Here is a 21279-nt window from a genome sequence, read left to right on the forward strand (position 1 = left end):
ACAGCAGCAAACACAAAGCAAAATTGAATATGTGAATACATTTGCATATTCTACTTACAAAAGGAGCTGATCCAGGGGAGTCCAAAAGAACCTCTTCATAGCCTATATGACTGAAAACATGCACTTAAAGGATTCCCTGTATCTAAGAAAAATGTTTCTGGAGGGAGTTGGCCACCCCTGCTTGGCTCAAGGGGCCTCTGAAGGGACCAGGGAAGAGGACAGATCTGGACTGTGTGGGCAGAGGCCTGAGTTCGTGGGCAGCCTCAGCTCAGGCCTCTGGGAGCAGGACCTACTCACCCTCCCCCTGAGGGAAGGGGTGAGGGTAGGGAGTGGAGGTAGGAGGGTGGGGGGTATTGGGATGGTAGGCTCTGGGAGCAGGTCTACAGGCAGCCACTAGTCTTGAGGCCCAGAAACTAAGGCCCATGACCAGGGCCTCTAAGGGTGACACCTCTCCCCTCCGCCGCATACCCCAGTGAAGAGAGTACTATATTATAACAACTTCTCCTGGGTTAGCATGAGACTGATGGTGGTGGTGGTGGTTGTGGGGGTTCTTGCTGTTTTGTGTTTTGCACAGTTAAATATGTTATTTGACTCTGTATTAACTCCATTTTCAGGTCTGGCTTCCTGGCTGTTGTCTTTGATGCGTTTAATCCAAAGGTAACCTTTTAGTGCTAACCCAAAACCCATTGCCATCCAGTCAATTCCGACTCATAGCAACCCTATAGGACACAGTAGAACTGCCCACAGAGTTTCTAAGGAGACCTTTGGGTTAGCAGCGGAGAACTTAACCATTGCACCACCATGCTAATATGATGAAATAATTTTTTATCTTACCTTTATAATTTACTTAATCCATTTTAAGTGTTATTTAAAATGTACTGAGACAGAGTGAATGGATCAAAAGGGTTGACGGTATGTAACATAATATGTATATATCTGTGTGTTTTATTTTGATTCTTATAGAAATTACCCTTTACCATTTACTGTGGAGTTGATTTTGGCTCATGGCGACCCCATATATGCAGTGTAAAACTGTTAGAACTGCGCTCATAGGGTTTTCAAGGTTGTGATCTTTTGGAATCAGACCACCAGGTGTTTCTTTGGAAGCACCTCTGGGTGAGTTTGAACTGCCAATGTTTCAGTTAATAGTTGAACGCTTAACCTTTTGCATCACCCAGGGGCTCCCTTATAGAAATGTTGTTAGGGGTCTGTCAAGCTGACTCCAACTCATAGTGACCCCACATACCACAGAACGAAACATTGCCTAGTCCTGCATCGTCCTCACAATCGTTGCTATGTCTGAGTCCATTGTTGCAGCCACTGTCAATCTACCTCATTGAGGGGCTTCCTTTCTTTCACTGGCCCTCCTTTACCAAGCATGATGGCCTTCTCCAGGGACAGATCCCTCCTGATAACATGGCCAAAACAAGTGAGATGAAGTCTCTCCTTGCTCACTTCTAAAGAGCATTCTTGCTGTACTTCTTCCAAGATGGATTTGTTAGTTCTCCTGGCAGTCCATGGTATATTCAATATTCTTCACCAACACTATAATTTAATGCATCAATTCTTCTTCAGTCTTCCTTTCAGCTTTTGTATGCATATGAGGGGACTGAAGATACCATGGCTTAGGTTAGGTACACCTTAGTCCTCAAAACGAAATCTCGGCTTTTTTAATACTTTAAAGGGATCTTTGGCAGCAGATTTTCCCAGTGCAATACATCGTTTGATCTTTTCACTGCTTCTTCCATGGGCATTGACTATGGAATCAAGTAAAATAATTCAACAGTGTGGATCATAACAAATTATGGATAACATTGCAAAGAATGGGAGTTCCAGAACACTCAATTGTGCACATGCAGAACCTGTACATAAACCAAGAAGTAATCCTTAGAACAGAACAAGGGATATACTCCGTGGTTTAAAATCAGAAAAGATGTCAGCCAGGGTTGTATCCTTGCCCCATACTTATTCAATCTGTATGCTGAGCAAAATATCCGAGAAGCTGGACTATCTGAAGAAGAACATGGCATGGGGATTGGAGGAAGAGTAGTTAACAACCTGCGATATGCAGATAACACAACCTTGCTTGCTGAAAAAATGAAGAGGAGTTGAAGCACTTACTGATGAAAATCAAAGGCTACAGCCTTCAGTATGGATTATGTCTTAACCGTAAAGAATACAAAAATCCTCACAACTGGACCAATGAGAAACATCATAATAAATGGAGAAAAGATTGAAGTTGTCACGGATTTTGTTTTACTTGGATTCACAGTCAATGCCCCTGTAAGCAGCAGTCAAGAAATCCTATAGAAATAACTCCCTTTTAAAATGTTTTTTTCCCCTACACTTATGTTTCCTTTAACATAAACTTCATCATATTCCAATACACCAGTGTGAATTTGCAAGGTTGGTTGTAGAAATTCTGGAAGGAGGTCAGCATTTGAGAAATTCATACAGAGTTGTTAACATCTTTCAGTTTAAGGTCGAGTTTGTAACCTTAACTGACAGTGGTACAGATACACTTGCAGTTGCCAGTTTCACCACTAGATGGTGCCAATACACTCTGGTAGGTTTTGTCGAGTTTGGTATCTTCAAGCGGTTTTTGAGAGACATTGAGAAGATTGGTTACATATGCTCTTAAAACTAAATTAAGGTTTTTATTATTAATTCAATTTTATCTGTAGTTTAAAATGTTCATAAGCATATATCATCTTTCAGAACAATTTAAGCAAAATGGATTCAGCAGCCTAAAATGAATGAACTTATTTTCTCTAACGGTATCCATACTTTATATTTCATTTATACAAGTTTCTAAAATCAGTTTCTACAAGTAGTATCTTTCGAAATTTCCATTTGCTTGCTGTCTGCCCCATTGTAGACCGGCTATTTAATATTAAAGCTTGCTCAGACATGGTGTTCTTTAATGGACTTATTAGCTTGTCAGGAGACCCTGGGTAGTGCAAATGGTTAACACTCTTGGTTGCTAACTGAAAGGATGGTGGTTTGAGTTCATCCAAAGGTGACTCAAAAGAAAGGCCTGGCAATCTGCTTTTGAAAAATCAGTCATTGAAAACACTCTGGAGCACAGTTCTACTGTGAGAAAATGGCATCATCATGAGTCAGAATTGACTCAATAGCAAATGTTTTATTAGCTTGTCAGGCGTGCCTGCTGGTTGGGATGCTTTCACTTTCCTGGGAGACAAAGAGGAGGCCACTCATCTGCCTTCTCAGTTCTGTTGATGGAATCGAGCTTGGCCAGGTCCTTGTTTCTCTTTTCTCAACTCCACTGATTAGTTCAATGGTGTCTTCTGAACAAGATGGGTCATAACTTTTCCTTCTCAAACTCAGTGTCCTTGAGCCTCAAGTATTGTCTGGGGGCAGCAGAATCCTTTGCTTAGAAGCTATGTTTCCTTTTGGGAGATGACCCCTGTCTTAGGCTGGGTTCTCTAGAGAAGCAAAACCAATAAAACATATAAATATGTATATAGAGAGATCTCTATCAAGGAAATGGCTCACGCGATTGAAGAGGCTGAAATGTCCCAAGTCCATATATCAGGATAGAGGCTTCTCTCAATTCATGTAGACGCAGGGGCTGGTGAGCCCAAGATTGGCAGGTCACAGAGTGAGGCTCCTGCTCTCAGGCTGTAAAGATTAACTAACTCTAAGACGTGCAGATAAGTTGATAGCCAAGTCCCAAGACCCAGAAGTCAGATGAACTTGAGACAGTGCAGGGTCCAGAATGAGTAAAGAAGCTAGAAAGTCTGCTTATATTTGGTTGCAAGCCACAACCCCAGGGAAACTCCCTTTCAACTGATTGGCTACCTACAGTAGATTCAATCATGGGAGGGATCACATATAAACACTGAGAATCATGGCCCAGCCAAGCTGACACACAGTCTTAACCATCACAATCCCAAATTCACTGATATCACGTAACCCACTCAGAACCAATTTGCATGAATTCATTCAACATAAATTGAATTCATGCATAGGAAGTCTTGGTATGTGATGAAGTGGGAGTATGGGAATCTATAAGTTAATAAAATTAGCATCTCATATAGGTTCACAATCCCTTCTTTGGAATTCTTGGGTCCTGAGGTGCTTCAGAATTCAGAATGGAAAAATAGTCACATTAAGTGGAATAAATAAATGGCCTCATGTTAGGTCTTCCTTTGCCTTCAAATGAGTTATGAGCGAACCTTTTGGTTGTCAGGCCTTTTTAGATTTAGTGAGTACACACAAGGTATTGCGGACTTGTACTAGGTGTTTTACATGTGTTATTTCATTTAATCCTCACAGAAGTCCTATGTGAAGTATGAAGATATGGGGAACCTCAGGGTCAGAATAGTTAAGTAACTCCCCTGAGGTCACACAGCATAGAGGATTCAAACCTTGACCTGATTCTAGAAGGCTGAGTGTTACACTGCCTCTCACATTTACTAAAAATACAAAATATTCTAAAATACTAAAAATTCTTTAACTTTCTCATTAACTGTCTTAGTCTCCTAGGGCTACCATTACAAAAGGAAACCCAGTGGTGCAGTGATTAAGGCTCTCACCTGCTAACTGAAAGATCGGCAGTTCGAACACATTAGCCGGCTCCTTGGGAGAAAGATGTGCAGTCTGCTTTCATAAAGATTTAAAACCTTGGAAACCCTATGGGGGCAGTTCTACTCTATCCTATAGGGTTGCTGTGAGTCGGAATCAAGTTGATGGCAACGGGTTTACTGCAACAAAATACCACAAACTGGGTGGTTTACAAGAACAGAAATTTATTGTCTCACAGTTCTGGAGGCTAGAAGCTGAAATCAAGATACCAGCTAGGCCATATTCCACCTGAAGTCTCTGAAGGGAAGATATTTCCTTGTCACTTTCTGTTTCTGGCAGTCCACTTCCGGTAATCTGAGGTGTTCTTTGGCTTGTAGTTGCATCTTCATAGGGTCATCCTTCCTCTGTGTCTTTTTTCCTCTTTTATAGGACATCACTCAGATTGGATTAGGGCCCTCCCTACTCCACTATAGCTTACGACATCTTCAAAGACTATTTCCAAACAAGGTCATGTTCAGAGGTACCAGAGGTTAGGACTTTGACATATCTTTTGGGGGACACAATTCAATCCATAATACCAACTGTCTTAGTCATCTAACGTTGCTGTAACAGAAATACCCCAAGTGGATGGCTTTAACAAACAGAAATTTATTCTCTCACAGTCTAGTAGCCTAAAAGTTCAATTCAGGGCACCAGCTCCAGAGGGAGGACCTTGTCATCAGTCTTTCGTTGGTCTAGGAGCTCCTCCACGCATGAACCTTGGGTCCAAAGGATGCGCTCTGCTCCCTGTGCTGCTTTCTTGCTGCTATGAGGTCCCTACTCTCTGCTCTCTTCCCTTTTCTTTTATCCCTTGTAAGGTAAAAGCTGATATGGGCCACATCCCAGGTAAACTCCCTTTATATTGGATCAGGGATACGATCTGAATAAGGGTGTTACATCCCACTCTAATCCTCTTTAACATAATCTAATCTTGCCTCTTTAACCACAGGCAGAGATTAGGATTTACAACAAGTAGGAAAATCACATCAATCACAAAATGGAAGACAATCACACAATACTGGGAAACACCACCTACCCAAGTTGATACATATTTTGGGGGGACACAATTCAATCCATGACACCAAATTTGGCCTTTTTATCCATATTCTGCACCATTATTTATTTTTCTTTGGGGTTCATGAGAAAGAATATGATTGCATAGTAAAGTATGCCAACACCTGGATAGAGGTGAAGATTTCACTGGCTCTTTATAGAGCAGCCTCTCCTGGCTGCATAGGGAGCAGGGCAGCCATGCTGAGGAGCAAACAGCTAACACTCCAAATGTCAGCTTTTTTCAGAGGTTAGGGATTCTTGTTGTGCACTCGGTCCGTGCAGCCTTGATTGCTGTCTGACATATAACCCGGATCTAACCTAATTCATGTTTCTTGCCTTCTTTTGCAAATGGTATACCAGCCAGGACTCTCGTAAAGGGATTCTGCTGCCTGGAATGGAACATCAGAAGTCACTTGGCTTAATAAAGTTGTCAGCGGGCAAGCGAAGAACCATTGGCTTTATGCTGTATGTGTTCTCAGGATGGGAATGAATTAAAATAATTATATTTTAAAGTTGTGCTTTCAAGGTAATTTATGAGACATGTTCCTTTTTTGCATCCTAATTATCCTTGTTCTCTCTTCCCTTATGGCTTTCCCTTGTCCAAATTTTAACGCTATTTATAGTCTCAAGTTTAGGAGTTTATAATCTTTTTTTTTCTCCCTCCATGTTACTGTGATGAAATCAATGGCTTAGCAATAACGTGCATATAACTCCTCTTATATGTCTGTAACAATATCTCAGGCCACAACGAACTCTGTAACCATTTTAATGAACTCTTTTAGTAACCTCTAATAGACTTTTGAGATTTGTTAGGAAAATGATTCACCTACAGGCATGCCAGTTGCTGCTGAGTCAACTCCACCTCAGGGTGACCTCAAGTGTGTCAGAACAGAACTGTGCTCCATAGGGTTTTCAATGCCTGACTTTTTTGGAAGTAGATTGCCAGGCCTTTCTTCCAAGGTGCCTCTAGGTGGACCCTCCAAACTTTCAGTTAGCAGGTGAGCATGTTAACCAATTATATTACCTACAGACTCCTCGCCTATAGGCATACATCTATAAGTAATTCTCGAGGCATTTAAAAATCTACCTTGACTTATTTTTACGAAGGTAAAAAGCAGGTACAGGCATTCATGTGTTCCTACCCTTAGCCTCCCACCTTCGGTAAAATTTACTCAGTTGCCATTGAGTCAGTTTCCATTCATGGGGATCCAACGTGTGGCAGAGTAGAACTGTGTCCATACGGTTTCCACGGCTGTGATCTTTTGGACAAAGATCACTAGGTCTTTCTTCTAAGGTGTCTTTGGGTGGGTTTGAACCATCAACATTTGGTCTGTAGCTAAGTGCTTAACTGTTTACACCACCCAGGGACTCCTCCATAAAACTTACGTACAATGAAATGTACAAGGAACAAATGTCCTTTTTCCATGATGTGGTGTAAGATTTTATCTCAGAAAAGTAAGAGATACTAAGGTTTGACATGCATAAACTCGTTTAGTTTACTGCTGGGTAGTCACTGCAAGGCAAGACATGCAAGCATGAACTCACAACATTCATTTAGAAGTAGAGAATCAGAATTAACAATTACAATGCTGGTTTAGTGGTTAGAGTCCAAATCTTCAGACTTCAGGCTTTCACCTTTAATGAGAGGTCCTGAGAGGAAGGTTTAAGCACAGCTCGAACTTGGTGGAGGTCCTTGTAGCTAGGGTCTGAGGTTGGTGGCAGTGGTCAGAGCCTTAGAAGGCTCTGGGTGTTTGCCTTTGCCTTCTCTGAATGAGTGAGTAGAAATGTAGGATTTATATGTGAAATTTGCCACCTTGGCTTCACAAAACAAGGGCCGGTGTGACATCAAAGACTAGTGTTTTATGTTTTTTTCCCCCAGGGTTAGAGAGTAGTTGAATGACACAACCTTCTTAGAAGGCTTGTTTAGACTTAGGTCTCAAGGCTAGTTGACAAAGATTAATTGCATCATGTCTTTTTTTTTTATCATAGCATATCAGGTCAAAGTCAAGTTAACTTATAAGTTGTTTACTACATTCATCACATACCTCTGACTTTTATGTCTAAGTTCAGAATTTCTCTAAATAGTGTTGTCATAACTTACAGGTTTCTAATGGCTTATAGTTAATATTAGAGAGTCCCACACAGGTAGACATATTTCTGTCTCTAAGTGCTTAGACATATGTATTTTGAAAATGTAATAGTGACTTATACCTTATGGGATTTGAGATCATTATAGGAACATATAGAACATGAATTTGATAAATGCACGTACCTATGTAACTCTAACCCTTACCCAGAGAGTACATCACCCTAGAAATTCCCTTATGCCCATCCCAGTAAATATCTACCCTCCCGCCAATCCAGGCAGCTGCTTTTCTGTTTTCTCATCAGAAATTAGTTTTGCCTGTTCTAGAACACACACACACACACACACGTATGTATATATATATACACACACATACATATGTATATATACACACACATATATATACACATACACACATATACATGTATATATATCATACATTGTGTGCTCTTTTGTGTAAGGCTTTACTCAGAATTTTATATATATATACTTTTTTTTCTTGCTTTTTTATTATTGCCCATTCAAGGCAATTTGCAGTGTTCACTTCATTTTTATTTATTTTTTTAATTATGATTTAGGTGAAAGTTTTCAGAGCAAATTAGTTGCTCATTAAACAGTTAATAATACAGTAACTGTTTTGTGACATTGGTTGCTAACCCTGCAATGTGTCGACATTCTCCCCTTCTCCCCGCCAGGTTCCCTGTTTCCATTCATACAGTTTTCCTGTCCCTTCCTGCCTTCTCATCTTTGCTGTTGGGCTGGTGTACCCATTAGTTTCATATACAAGATCGAACTATGAAGCCATCCCACAGGCATTTTATTGTTGGCCCTATAGACCTGTCTAATCTTTGGCTTAAGGGTGAACCTCAGAAGTGACTTCAGTATGGAGTTAAAAGGGTGTCTGGGGGCCATACTCTCCAGTCTCTGTCAGACCAGTTATTCAGATCTTTTTTTGTGAGTCAGAATTTTGTTCTACATTTGTCTCTGGGCACCATCTGGTTGTGCTGGACTCAGTCTGGTGGAGGCTGTGGTACTTGTGGTCCATTAGTTCTTCGGACTAATCTTTCCCTGATGTCTATGGCTTGCTTCATTCTCCCTTGCTCCCGATGGGGTGGGACCGGTGGAGTATCTTAGATGGCTGCTCATAAGCTTTTAAGACCCCATGCTACTTACTGAAGTAGAATGTAGAATGTTTTCTTCACAAACTATGTTATGCCAATTGAGCTAGATGTCCACTGAGACCATGGTCCCCAACACTCGGCCCAGTAATTTGGCCCCTGAAAGAGTTTGGATGTGTCTATGGAGCTTCCATGATCTTACCTTGGTCAAGTTGTGCTGGCTTCCTCAGTATTGTGTACTGTCTTACCCTTCACCAAAGTTACCACCTAACCATTGTATAAAAAAACCAAAACCAAACCCGTTGCTGTTGAGTTGATTCTGACTCATAGTGACCCTAAAGGACAGAGCAGAACTGCACCATAGGGTTTCCAAGGAGCACCTGGTGGATTCGAACTGCCGACTTTTTGGTTAGCAACTGTAGTTAATTTTTTTCCCTCCTTGCCCAGCACCTCCCCAGTAACAATCAAAGATTGTTTCTTTCTGTGTGTAAACACTTTCATGAGTTTTTATAATAGTGGTCTCATACAGTATTTGTCCTTTTGCGATTGACTTATTTCACTCAGCTTAATGCCCTCCAGATTCATCTATGTTGTGAGATGTTTTGCAGATTCACCATTGTTCTTTATTGTTTCGTAGTATTCCATTGTGTATGTGCCATAGTTTGTTTATCCATTCATCTGTTGATGGGCACTTAGGTTGTTTGCATTGTTTTTGCTATTGTGAACAATGCCGCAATGAACATGTGTGTGCATGTGTCTATTCGTGTGGCAGCTCTTATTTCTCTAGGATGTATTCGTAGGAGTGGGATTGCTAGATTGTATGCTATTTCTATTCCTAACTTTTTTAGGAAGTGCCATATCATTTTCCAGAATGGCTGTACTATTTTGGATTCCCACCGGCAGTGCATAAGAGTTTCAGTCTCCTCGCAGCCTCTCCAACATTTGTTATTTTTTGTTTTTTTTTTTGATTCGTGCCAGTAGTGTCACAGTGAGATGGTGTCATGGATTGAGTCGTGTCCCCCCAAAATATCTATCAACTTGGCTAGGTTATGATTCCTAGCATTGTATGATTATCTACCATTTTGCCATCTGATGTGATTTCCCTGTGTGTTGTAAATCCTATCACTTGATATAATGAGATGGATTAGTGGCAATTATATTGATGAGATATATAAGATTAGATAGTGTCTTAAGCCAATCTCTTTTGAGATATAAAAGAAACAAGTGAACAGAGGGACATGGGGATCTCATACCACCAATATCACCAAGAAAGCAGTGCCAGGAGCAGAGCATGTCCTTTGGACCTGGGATTCCTGCCCTGAGAAGCTCCTGGTCCTGGGGAAGATTGACAAGAAGGACCTTCCTTCAGAGCAAACAGAGAAAGTCTTCTACTGGAGCTGATGCTCTGACTTTGGTCCTACTAGACTATGAGAAAATAAACTTCTCTTTGTTAAAGCCATATGCTTGTGGCATTTCTGTTATAGCAGCACTAGATGACTAAGACAGACGGTATCTCATTGTAGTTTTGATTTGCATTTGTCTGATGGCTAGTGACCACGAGCATTTCCTCATGTGTCTGTCAGCCATCTAAATGTCTTCTTTAGTCAATAGTCTGTTCATATCATTTGCTCATTTTTTAATTGGGTTATTTGTCTTCCTTTTAGAGGTGTTGGATATTCCTATAGATTTTAGAGATTAGACTTTTATCAGATATGTCATAGCCAATTTTTTTCCCCGTCTGTAATTTCTGTTTTTATTCTCATCTCATGGTGAAGTCTTTTGATGAGCATAGGTGTTTAATTTTTAGAAGGTCTCATTTATCTAGTTTATCTTCCAGTATTTGTGTACTGTTAACTTTGGTTTGTATTCTGTTTATGCCATATATATGACGAGCATAGGTGACTCCATTTTTTCTTCTATGATCTTTATAGTTTTATATTTAGGTCTTTGATCCATTTTGAATTAGTTTTTGTGTATGGTGTGAGGCATGGGTCCTGTTTCATTTTTGTACAGACGGACATCCAGCTTTGCCGCACCATTTATTAAAAAGACTGTCTTTTCCCCCTTTAATGGACTTTGGGCCTTTGTTGAAGATCAGGTGGCCGTAGGTAGATGCATTTACACAGTATTCTCGATTCTGTTCCATTGGTCAATGTGTCTGTCATAGCACCAGTACCAGGCTGTTTTGACTACAGTAGCTGTATAGTAGGTTCTGAGATTAAGTATTGTAAGCCTTTCTACTTTGTTCTTGTTTTTCAATAATGCTTTACTTACCTAGGGTCTCTTTCCTTTCCATATGAAGTTGATGATTAATTTTTCATTCTTGTTAAAGGATGCTGTTGGTGTTTGGACCTGGGTTGCATTGTAGATTGCTTTGGGTAGAATTGACATTTCCACAATGTTTAGTCTAGCTATCTATGAGCATGGTATGCTTTTCCATTTATGTAGGTCTTTTTGGTTTGTTTTGTTTTTGCAGTAGTGTTTTGCAGTTTTCTTTATATAGGTCATTTATGTCTCTGGTTAGATTTATTCCCAAGTATTTTATTTTTTAGGGGCTATAAAGTGGTATTGCTTTCTTGATTTCCTTTTCATAATTTACTGATGTATAGGAATTCACCTGATTTTTGTATGTTTACCTTGTATCCTGCCACTCTGCTGAATCTTTCTATTAGTTCTAGCAGATTTCTTGTGGAGTCTTTGGGATTCTGTATGTACAGTTATCATATCATCCGTGAATAGGAATAATTTTACTTCTTCCTCACCAACTTGGATGCCCTTTATTTCTTTTTCTTGCCTTGTTGCTCTAGCTAGGACTTCACAGCTCAATGCTAAGTACGAGTGGTGATAAAAGACATCCTTGTCTTCTTTCTATTCTCAGGGGGAATGCTTTCAACCTCTCTCCATTGAGAATGATGTCGGCTCTTGGTTTTCTATAGATACTCTATTATGTTGAGGAATTTCCCTTCTATTCCTATTTTATTGAGAGTTTTTATCAGGAATGGATGTTGAACTTTATTGAATGCCTTTTCTGTATCGATTGAGATGATAACGTGATTCTTTTGTTTTATTTATGTGGTGGATTACATTGATTGATTTTCTAATGTTGAACCATCCTTGCATATCTGGTATCGGTTCCATTTGGTTGCAGTGTTTTTTTTTTTTTAATATGATGCTGAATTCTGTTGGCTAGACTTTTGTTGAGAATTTTTGCATCTATATTCATGAGAGACATTCATCTGTAATTTTTTTTTATTTTTTATTTTTGTGTGTGTCTTTGCCTGGTTTTTGTATCAGACTTACCCTGGCTACATAAAATGAATTCAGAAGTAACCTTTCCTTTTCTGTGTTCTGAAATAGTTTGAATAGTTCTGGTGTCAGTTCTTCTCTGAGTGTTAGGTAGAATTCTCCACTGAAGTCATCTGGGCCAGGACTTTTTCTTTGTTGGGATTTGATTTTTATTTTTATTACCTTTTCAGTCTCTTCTCCTGTTTTGGGTCTGTTCTGATTTTCTACCTTAGTTTGTGTTAGTTTAGGTAGGTAGTGTGTTTCTAGAAATTTGTCTATTTCCTCCAGATTTTCAAATTTGTTAGAGTACAGTTTTTTGTAGTACTCCGTTATGATCCTTTTTATTTCAGTTGGGTCTGTTGTAATGTTCTCCATTTCCTTTCTTATTTGGGTATTTGCTTCCTTTCCTATTTTTCTTTTGTCAGTTTGGCCAATCGTTGGTCAATTATCTTGATCCTTCAAAGAACCAACTTTTGGTTTTGTTGATTCTTCCTATTGTTTTTATATTCTCTATTTCATTTATTTCTGCTCTGATCTTTAGCATTTCCTTTCTTCTCATGGCTCTGGGCTTCTTTTGCTCTTCTCTTTCTATTTGTTTGAGTTGTAGGGCTTACATTTTGATTTTTTCCATTTCTTCTTTTTTAATGTGTGTGCCTGTTGGTATAAATTGACCTCTGAGCACACCTTTGGCTCTGTCCCAAAAGTTTTGGTATTATGTGTTTTCTTTCTTATTTGATTCTAGAAATTTTGATTCCATCTTTAATTTCTTCTCTTACCCAGTGGTTTTTAAGCAAGGTGTTATCCAGTTGCCATGTTTTTTTCCTCACCTCTCCTCTTATTAATTTCAACTTTTATGGCATTGTGATCAAACAAGATGCTTTGTATAATCTCAATAATTTGGATTTTGTTGAGGGTTGCTTTGTGGCCTAAGAGGTGGGCTAGTCTTTAGAATGTTCCATGTGTTTTGGAAAAGAATGTACACTTTTTGCTGTTGAGTGGAGTGTTCTATATACGACTATGGGGTCAAGATGCTTGATTGTGGCCTTTAGGTCTTCTGTATCTTTGCAGAGTTCTTTTCTAGATGTTCCTTCCTTTACCAAGAGTGATGTCTTGAAGTGTTCTACTATTATTGTGGAACTATCAATTTCTCTTTTCAGTGCTGTTAGAGTTTGTTTTATGTATTTTGGAGCCCTGTCATTGGGTGCATAGATATTTTTTATGGTTATGTCATCACGGTGGATTGTCCCTTTAATCATTATATAATGTCCTTCCTTGTCTTTTATGGTGGATTTTGGCTTAAAGTCTATTTTATCTGAGATTATTGCTCCTCCTGCTCTTTTTTGGTTGCCGTTTGCTTGTTTTTTTTTTCAATCCTTTGATTTTTAATATTTTCGTCTTTGTGTTTAAGGTGTGTCTCTTGTAGACAGCATATTGTTGGGTCATTTTTTTTTATCCTTTCTGTCATTCTCTGCCTGTTTAAGGGTGCATTTAAGCCAATTACATTCAGTGTGATTATTGATAGGTGTAAGTTTATTACTATCATTTCATAATGCTTTTTTTTTGTGGTGCTGACGTTTTCTTTGTTCCTCTAAATCCTGTGCTGAGTTGCTTTTGTTATGGAATTTCTTTTCATTTCTTTCATTATTGTAGATTTTGTGTGTTATGGATTAAATTATGTTGCCTCAAAATATCTGTCAACTTGGTTAGGTCATGATTCCCAGTATTGTGTGATCATCCTTCATTTTGTCATCTGATCTGATTTTCCTATGTGTTTTAAATCCTATCTCTGTGATGTTAATGAGATGAGATTAGTGGCAGTTATGTTGATGATTAAGTTATATCTTAAGCCAATAGCTTTTGAGATATAAAAGAGAGAAGCAAGCAGAGAAATATGAGCCTCAAACCACCAAGGAACAAGAGCCAGGAGAATACCATGTCCTTTGGACCTGAGGTCTCTGCACTGAGAAGCTCCTTGACTGGGGAAGATTGATGACAACGACTTTCCCTAGAGCTGACAAAGAGAGAGAGAGAGCTTTCCCCTGGAACTGACACCCTGAAGTTGGACTTCTAGCCTCCTGGGCTGTAAGAGAATAGATTTCTCTTTGTTAAAGCCAGCCACTTGTGGTATTTCTGTTATAGCAGCACTAGATAACTAAGACAGAATTTGGTACCAAAAGTGGGATGCTGCTTTAACAGATACCTAAAATGTGGAAGTGGTTTTGAAACTGTGAATGGATAGAGGACTCAGGAGGAAATGAGGAGAGCTGTTACACTGGAGATGGTGCAAATGGCAAGAGGTAGCAGTAGAGAAATGGCAGCAGCAGAACTGGGAGACCAGCTTGAGTTAGCCCTTGAGCCGACCCATACAGAGAGAGAGCTGAGTGCCTTTGGCAGGAAGTTTCCTGGTGGAGTGGGTTACCTCTGGGCACTTACTGGTGGAAGTAGGCTTGCTGACTCATGGAGCAAGAAAGCTGAGTGCCTTCCAGCCAAAATTTATTGGCAGAGTGGGGGTGCCTCCAGGCACTTATCACTGGAGCTACAGAAAAAAAAAAAAAAACTTTGGAATATTTGCTTGAGCAGGGCTGAAGTGGGTGGTGAGGCCTGAGGAGCAGAGAAGCTGAGGAACCGGGAAGCAGAAGCTATAGACACAAGGAGGACAGGAAGCAGAGCTGCCTCTGTCCCAAAGGGTATGGCCATGACCTCTGGGGTCGCAAAAACAGTGGAGCCACTACTCGGATGAACTAGGAGAATGAGGCCACCTAATTATGAGGGAGCAGAATTGCCATTCCAGTGGGCCTGGAAGGTGGAGCTGAATCCAGAGAGTGTGGCCAGCACCCAGAGTCTGGAGGGCAGGGCCATTGTCTAAATGGTCTCGGAGAACAGTGGATTATTTTCAAGCCTTGAGGGCTAATGCAACGTGTTTTGTTGACTTGCTTGGTGCCTGTTTTCCCTTCTTTCCTTCCAGTTTCTCCCATTTGAAATGGAAATGTCTAGCTTGTGCCTGTCTCACCATTGTATTTTGGAAGCAGATATCTAGATTTCACAGATAAAGAGGAGTTTTTGGACTTGGAGTTGATTTAAGACTTTTGCTATGATATGATGGGGTTAATGTGCTTTACATGTGGCAAGGACATGAATTTTGGGGGACCAAAGGGTGGAATGTTATGGATTGAATTGTGTCCCCCCAAAATATCTGTCAATTTGGCTAGGCCATGATTCCCAGTATTGTGTGATTGTCTACCATTTTGTCATCTGATGTGATTTTCCTATGTGTTGTAAATTCTATTTCTATCATGTTAATGAGGTGGGATTAGCAGCAGTTATATTGATGATTAGGTTATATCTTAAGCCAGTCTTCCTGAGATATGCAAACATATATAAAAGAGAGAAGTGAGGAGAGAGACTTGGGGACCTCAAACCACCAAGAAACAAGAGCCAGGAGAATAGTGTATACTTTGGACCTGGGGTCTCTGTGCTGAGAAACTCCTCGACCCGGGACGATTGATGATAAGGACCTTCCCCCAGAGCCGACACAGGGGAAGAGCTTTCCCCTAGAGCTGGCACCCTGAATTCAGACTTCTAGCCTCCTGGGCTGTGAGGGAATAAATTTCTTTTTGGTAAAATCATCCACTTGTGGTATTTCTGTTATAGCAGCACTAGATAACTAAGACATTGTGTTTACTGAAACTATACTTTTCTTCTTTATTTTGATGAGTAGGTTTGCTAACTTTCTTTGTGGTTACCTCGAAATTTACCTGTATCTTCCTAAGTTAGAACCAGGCTTTTATTACTTGGTATTGCCTTGACTTCTTCATTTGAAAGTTTCATACCAATGCCATTTATTCTCCCTTTTATTTTTCTAATGCTGTCCTCATTTACAGATTGACGTTTCTAATCTCCTGTTTTCAATATTTTAGTTTTGTTTTACTGTTGAGAGTTCATTACCTAGGTAGATTTAGGTTGTTGTCTGATGTTGTTGGTTCTGTAATCAAAGGACTCCTTTTAATAATTCTTGTAAGTTTGGTTTGACTTTTACAAATTCCCTTAATTTCTGTTTATCTAGGAATGTTCTAATTTTGACATCATATTTGAGAGAGTTTTGCATGATATATTATCCTTGGTTGTCAATATTTTTCTTTAAAGGTTTTATATATGTCGTCCCATTGCCTTCTTACCTGTGTGGTTTCTGTTGAGTAATCCAAGCTTAGTCTTATTGTTTCCCCTGTGTATATGACTTTTCAATTTTCTTGAGCTGCTCTCAGAATTCTTTGTCTTTGGTTTTGGCAAGTAGTATGATTATATGTCTTGGTGATTTTCTTTTGGGGTCTATCTTATAAGGGATTTGTTGAGCTTCTTAGATGGTCAGCTTTTCATCTTTCAGGATAGTAGAGAAGTTTTCAGTCAGCAATTCTTCAATGATCCTTTCTGTGTTTTCCATTTTCTCCCCTGTTCTGGAACTCCAATCACATGTGAATTTTTCCTTTTTATTGTATCTCACATAGTTCTTAGGCTTTCTTTATTCTTTTCTCTGATTTTTCTCAAACAAAGTGGCATCCATGGATATGTCTTCAATTTTGCTCATTCTGTCTTCCGCTGTTTCAAGTTTGGTGCTAAAACATTTTATTGCATTGTCCCTCTCTGAAATTTTGTTGTTTATCTTTTTGATGTCTAATTGCTGTTTTTGTATGTTTTCTAATTATTTATTTTGACTTTTTGTTCTTGTATTATTTTTCTGAATTCTTCTATTGCTTTGTCTATGTTATCCTTGATTTTGGCTATGTTTTGGTTGGTTTTGTCTGTGTTTTCCATAATTTTTTTCTCTGTTTTCTTTGGTCTCTTTCCTAGTCTCTTCGAGATCCCTGGACATTACACACTTCAATTCTCTGTAAGGTAGTTCCAGTGCCTTTTCTTCTGTGAGAAGGTCATCTGGTGCTTTATTTTTGTCTCTTACTGGAACAATCTTGTCTTGTATTTTTATAGGTTTTGATATTGTTTGAGGCCTTCGAGACATTCAGGGACTATTTTATTAATTGATTGATTGTAGGTTTGTCTGTTTCATCTCGTTTTTTTTTTTGTTTTGTTTTGTTTGGTTATGTTTGGGTAGGCAGGCTAGGCATGCTTTGTTGCTTGATCATCTGTTGGCACAATAGTTCTCACTACCTCGTCCAGGTGTGCAGAGCTGGCCACTCAGTTATAGTGCAGGTCTAGTGGGACGAGAAGGGGAGGAAATGGGTCATTTGTCTGCAGCATGAACTGGGCCAGGGCTGGGGGCTGGAGCAGGGTCAGTGACAGGGTGGGGCCAGAGCTGGCGGACAGAGGCCTGGTGTCTAGGCCGGTTCCCCTTGGGGTCATGAAGCATGGTGAGGAGGGGCCCGAGCTGGTAGGGGTGGTCTGGGGTCTGGGCCAGGTCCCTCAGGGCTGCTGGTGTGGCAAGGCTGGGCCAAAGTTGGCAGGGAGTAGCCTGGGCCATGGATGATAGGGTGGAGGAGGAAGGCAGGAGTAGGGCCAAAGGTGGGTGGGCTAGATGGAGGAGGGCAATAGGGTGGGTTGCTACTGTGGTTCCTGGCAGTTGGGACTGCCAGGGTAGGGCAGTTCTTGCAGAGGGATGGGGGTTGTAGGAGCATGCTCCTGTGGTTACCGGGTGAGAGATTCTGGGCTCTTCCTTGAATTGCAGTCAGCAAATGTGGTCTTACTTAGCCCTAGGTTTGTCTGCACTGTACCTCTATTTCCTATTGGGAATTCCGTGGAGGTACCTTTCTGTGGGAGGTGTTGTTGGTTTTATTCCAAGATGGCCACACTGTGTCATTCCATTTGGGTGGGAAGCTCCGCTCGTTATCTCTACTCCTTTGCCTTTTTCTATCAGTTTCTTCTTCTCAGAGGTTTCCTATCTCTTACTTTATCCCCGCATTTAACATTCAGGGTTCCAGGATTGACGTCTGTACCTGTTTTACTCGTTTTTTTGGGTCTTTGTTGTAGCAGGATGGCTTAGCGCATCTGATTATTCTGCCATCTTGGCTCCAACCCCATTGCTCCCATTTTAAAGATGAAGTAACCTAGGCTTTATAAGCTTAAGCAAGATTTACACCCAGTTGAGTGACTCCAGAGCCTGTGTTGCTCCATGAACTCTCCACTGATCATGTTTTGATGTGTCTTGAGCCCTATGAGGCAGCAGGAAGGAGCTTTATTCTTTCTGTGGAAGTAGTATGAGCTTTAGCATCTCTCATAAGCTCTCTGCTTCCCTGGTGCCTCACCCAACATCCAGGCTCCTGCTGATATTTGCAGAGCTACAATGTGAAAATCACTGTAAAAATATTAACTCCTGGGGCTTTTGCGAACCTGTGCAAAGTGTGCATCTTGGAGGGCAAAGTCTTCAGGTGAGAGGAAAAATCTCTGGGCTCTTCAGCCTGGATAGGCCCTGGGAGCGCTTGGCACCACATGCCCACCCTCCTGCCATGGTTTACCGACCGGACGGATAGGGCTCCATGTAATTAATTATAAACAAAGCACCCAGCCATTGTTCTCAGGAACACAATGCCCTAAGAACTCCTTAGCAAGCCTCATTGTGTGCTTTTTATTTCTTATCTGCATTTCTATCCATCCAAAAAGCTTCAGAAGTGTAATCTCCTTTAGCGACAGATTCATGATGACGAGGCCATTGCTTTCTGATACTGTGGTTTTAAGAAGTGACCCAGAAAACAGGCTTTAAGAGCAGCCTCCCCCAACATCATTACCCCAAGCAAAGGACCAGATTAAAAGAGCACTGGTTTATATGAATATTTATGCTAGAACCTCTGCCAAATCAGATTAGGGGAGTTCATTCCTCAGGGCAAACACAAATTCTGTACTCAGATTTAATGAGAAACTGACGTGTTAATAGCATATCGATGCATCCATTCATCAGGAGATCCGTACGGCACGGCTGATGTGCTCCGTGCCTCTCAGGCCCAGGGAAGATGCTGCCTTTGTCATATTTAGTTCTATCAGGAAAGCTACTGTCACGATGAGGATGAGGAGGGTTCCAAACACATGACACAAAAGATGGGGAGCTGGGAATTCTGGCCCTAATGTGCCCGGGAAAGTCCTTTCTTGACACCGCCAGTATCAGAACAGCATCTCCCAGGGTGGCTCCGAGAGCGCGACGCCCGCTCACGGGCTGTTACTAGGTGTCGTGCAAGGAAAAGGTTCTGCGGCAGAAAGTTCTGGTAAATTATAAACGGAACAGGCTTCTTTACTGCAGGACTTCCACCCTGCGACTTTCCAGGAAGTAGCTAAATTATGTCGTGCTTCCAAACTTAGTGGAGTCCCTGGGCAGTGCAAAAGGCTAATGCGCGCAGCTGCTAACTGAAAGGTTGGTAGTTCAGGTCCACCCACAAGTGCCTTGGAAGAAAGGCCTAGTCATATACTTCCAAAAAATCAGCCATTGAAAATCATATGCAACACAGTTGTGTTCTGGCATACATGGAGTCGCCACGAGTCAGAATCAGCTTGACGGCAACTGGCTCCGAACTGGGGGGCTCTTCCTTCTCAAAGGCCCACACCCCAGAGTGGAAACTTTCTTGTGTAGTGGACCACCTTTGGTACCTGGGGCCCCTCCTCAGAATACAATTTTTAAATGCAAAAAAAAAAAAAAATAGGATCACAAAGGAAATAAACTGTACTGAAATCAAATATCAAAATATTAAAGAATATTTTAAAATATTTAAAAAAGGACATACTTTAGTGCACGCATTATTTTGCATATGTATTAAGTAACGAGATCCAGACTGGATCTAATAATTACAGTTATTGCAAAGTAGTATGCCCATAAATACTATTTTAAGATACCTGCAACAAATGTAATGTCATGTGAAAATATTTGTGACAAAGACAGCTAATACAGCTGTATTTTGTTGCTTACATTCGTAATTGAAGAAAATGCTACATTTAGTTAGAGGGTAGTGAAGTCTTAATTTTTTCCCCATTCATGTTTATGGATGCTCTTAATCCTGGGGCTTCCCATGGACTGTAGTGAAATTATATTGGTGAGTGGGTAGGGTGGGGAAGCTGTTGCAAATTACTGGGGGAGTTAGATCCTGTTATGTTGGGTATGAATACAAGTCTCATTTGAAGATTTTTAGCTAATCTGCTTTGGTTGGGGGCCTGAAATATTTTTCACCAAGGCTTGAACCCAAAAGGCTCTACCCCAAATGAAAAACGCTAAGGGTGGAAAATAGAACTTCAATGGGCTTAAACATAGCAATGATCATGGTGTTGGACCAGGCAGTTTCGTTCTGTTGTACATGGGGTTGCTATGAGTCCAAACCAACTCGATGGCACCTAACAACAAAAACAACAAGTATTATTCCAGTGGAAAGTGATGAGCCCCAATCTCAATAGTAAAGGGAGGGATAAGCCTTTCTTTTGACAATAGAGGAAATAATTACAACAGAATGTTGGGGTACTTGGATGATGATCTCTTAACCCTCTGTGTCCCAGGTCTGCAGGAGCCCCAAGACTCCCCACCAAGCATGACCTAGAGGAAGGCAGGCTCTGTGTTGAGTGCTTTTCCTTCTTACCCTTCCCACCACAAGGATTGTGATTCCATCAACCTAATTAAAATGTGTCAAAGAAGATGCTGCATTTTTGTTTTTAAATAGAAAGAAGTAACAAAATGTGACTTGGAAGGCAACATTAACTTTCCATCCATCCGTCCGTCCGTCCGTCCATCCGCCCGCCCGCCTGTCCATCCATCGATTCTACCTTTTCCGTTGAGCACCTGCAGTGGACCAGGCATTGTCAAAAAATCTATGGATACACCTGTAAACATGACTGACCAGCTTCCTGTCTCATGGGGCTTTGGTTCAGGATCTGGTGCTTCTCACCAGGAGGCCACAGCAGGGATGGGGAGCTCAGGGACAAAAGGAATATTATAAAAGTCTTCCCATTTGGCAACAATTTTACGAATTTGCCGACTTTACCAATAATGCATTGCATAGCTGAAGGACACTCTCTTAAACTGTCCATAATAACTAACAAATTTTATTTTTCCATTGAGAATATTATAAAATCATTGTTATGAGAAGAAGCAATCAGATTATGCAGTCAAACAATGTAAGAAAAAAAATTTTTTAAAGTCATTTTTTTGAATTTTGTCATCTTTTAAAAATTTGT

Source organism: Loxodonta africana, chromosome 8 (genome assembly GCF_030014295.1).
Source record: "Loxodonta africana isolate mLoxAfr1 chromosome 8, mLoxAfr1.hap2, whole genome shotgun sequence".
Classification (NCBI taxonomy): Eukaryota; Metazoa; Chordata; class Mammalia; order Proboscidea; family Elephantidae; genus Loxodonta; species Loxodonta africana.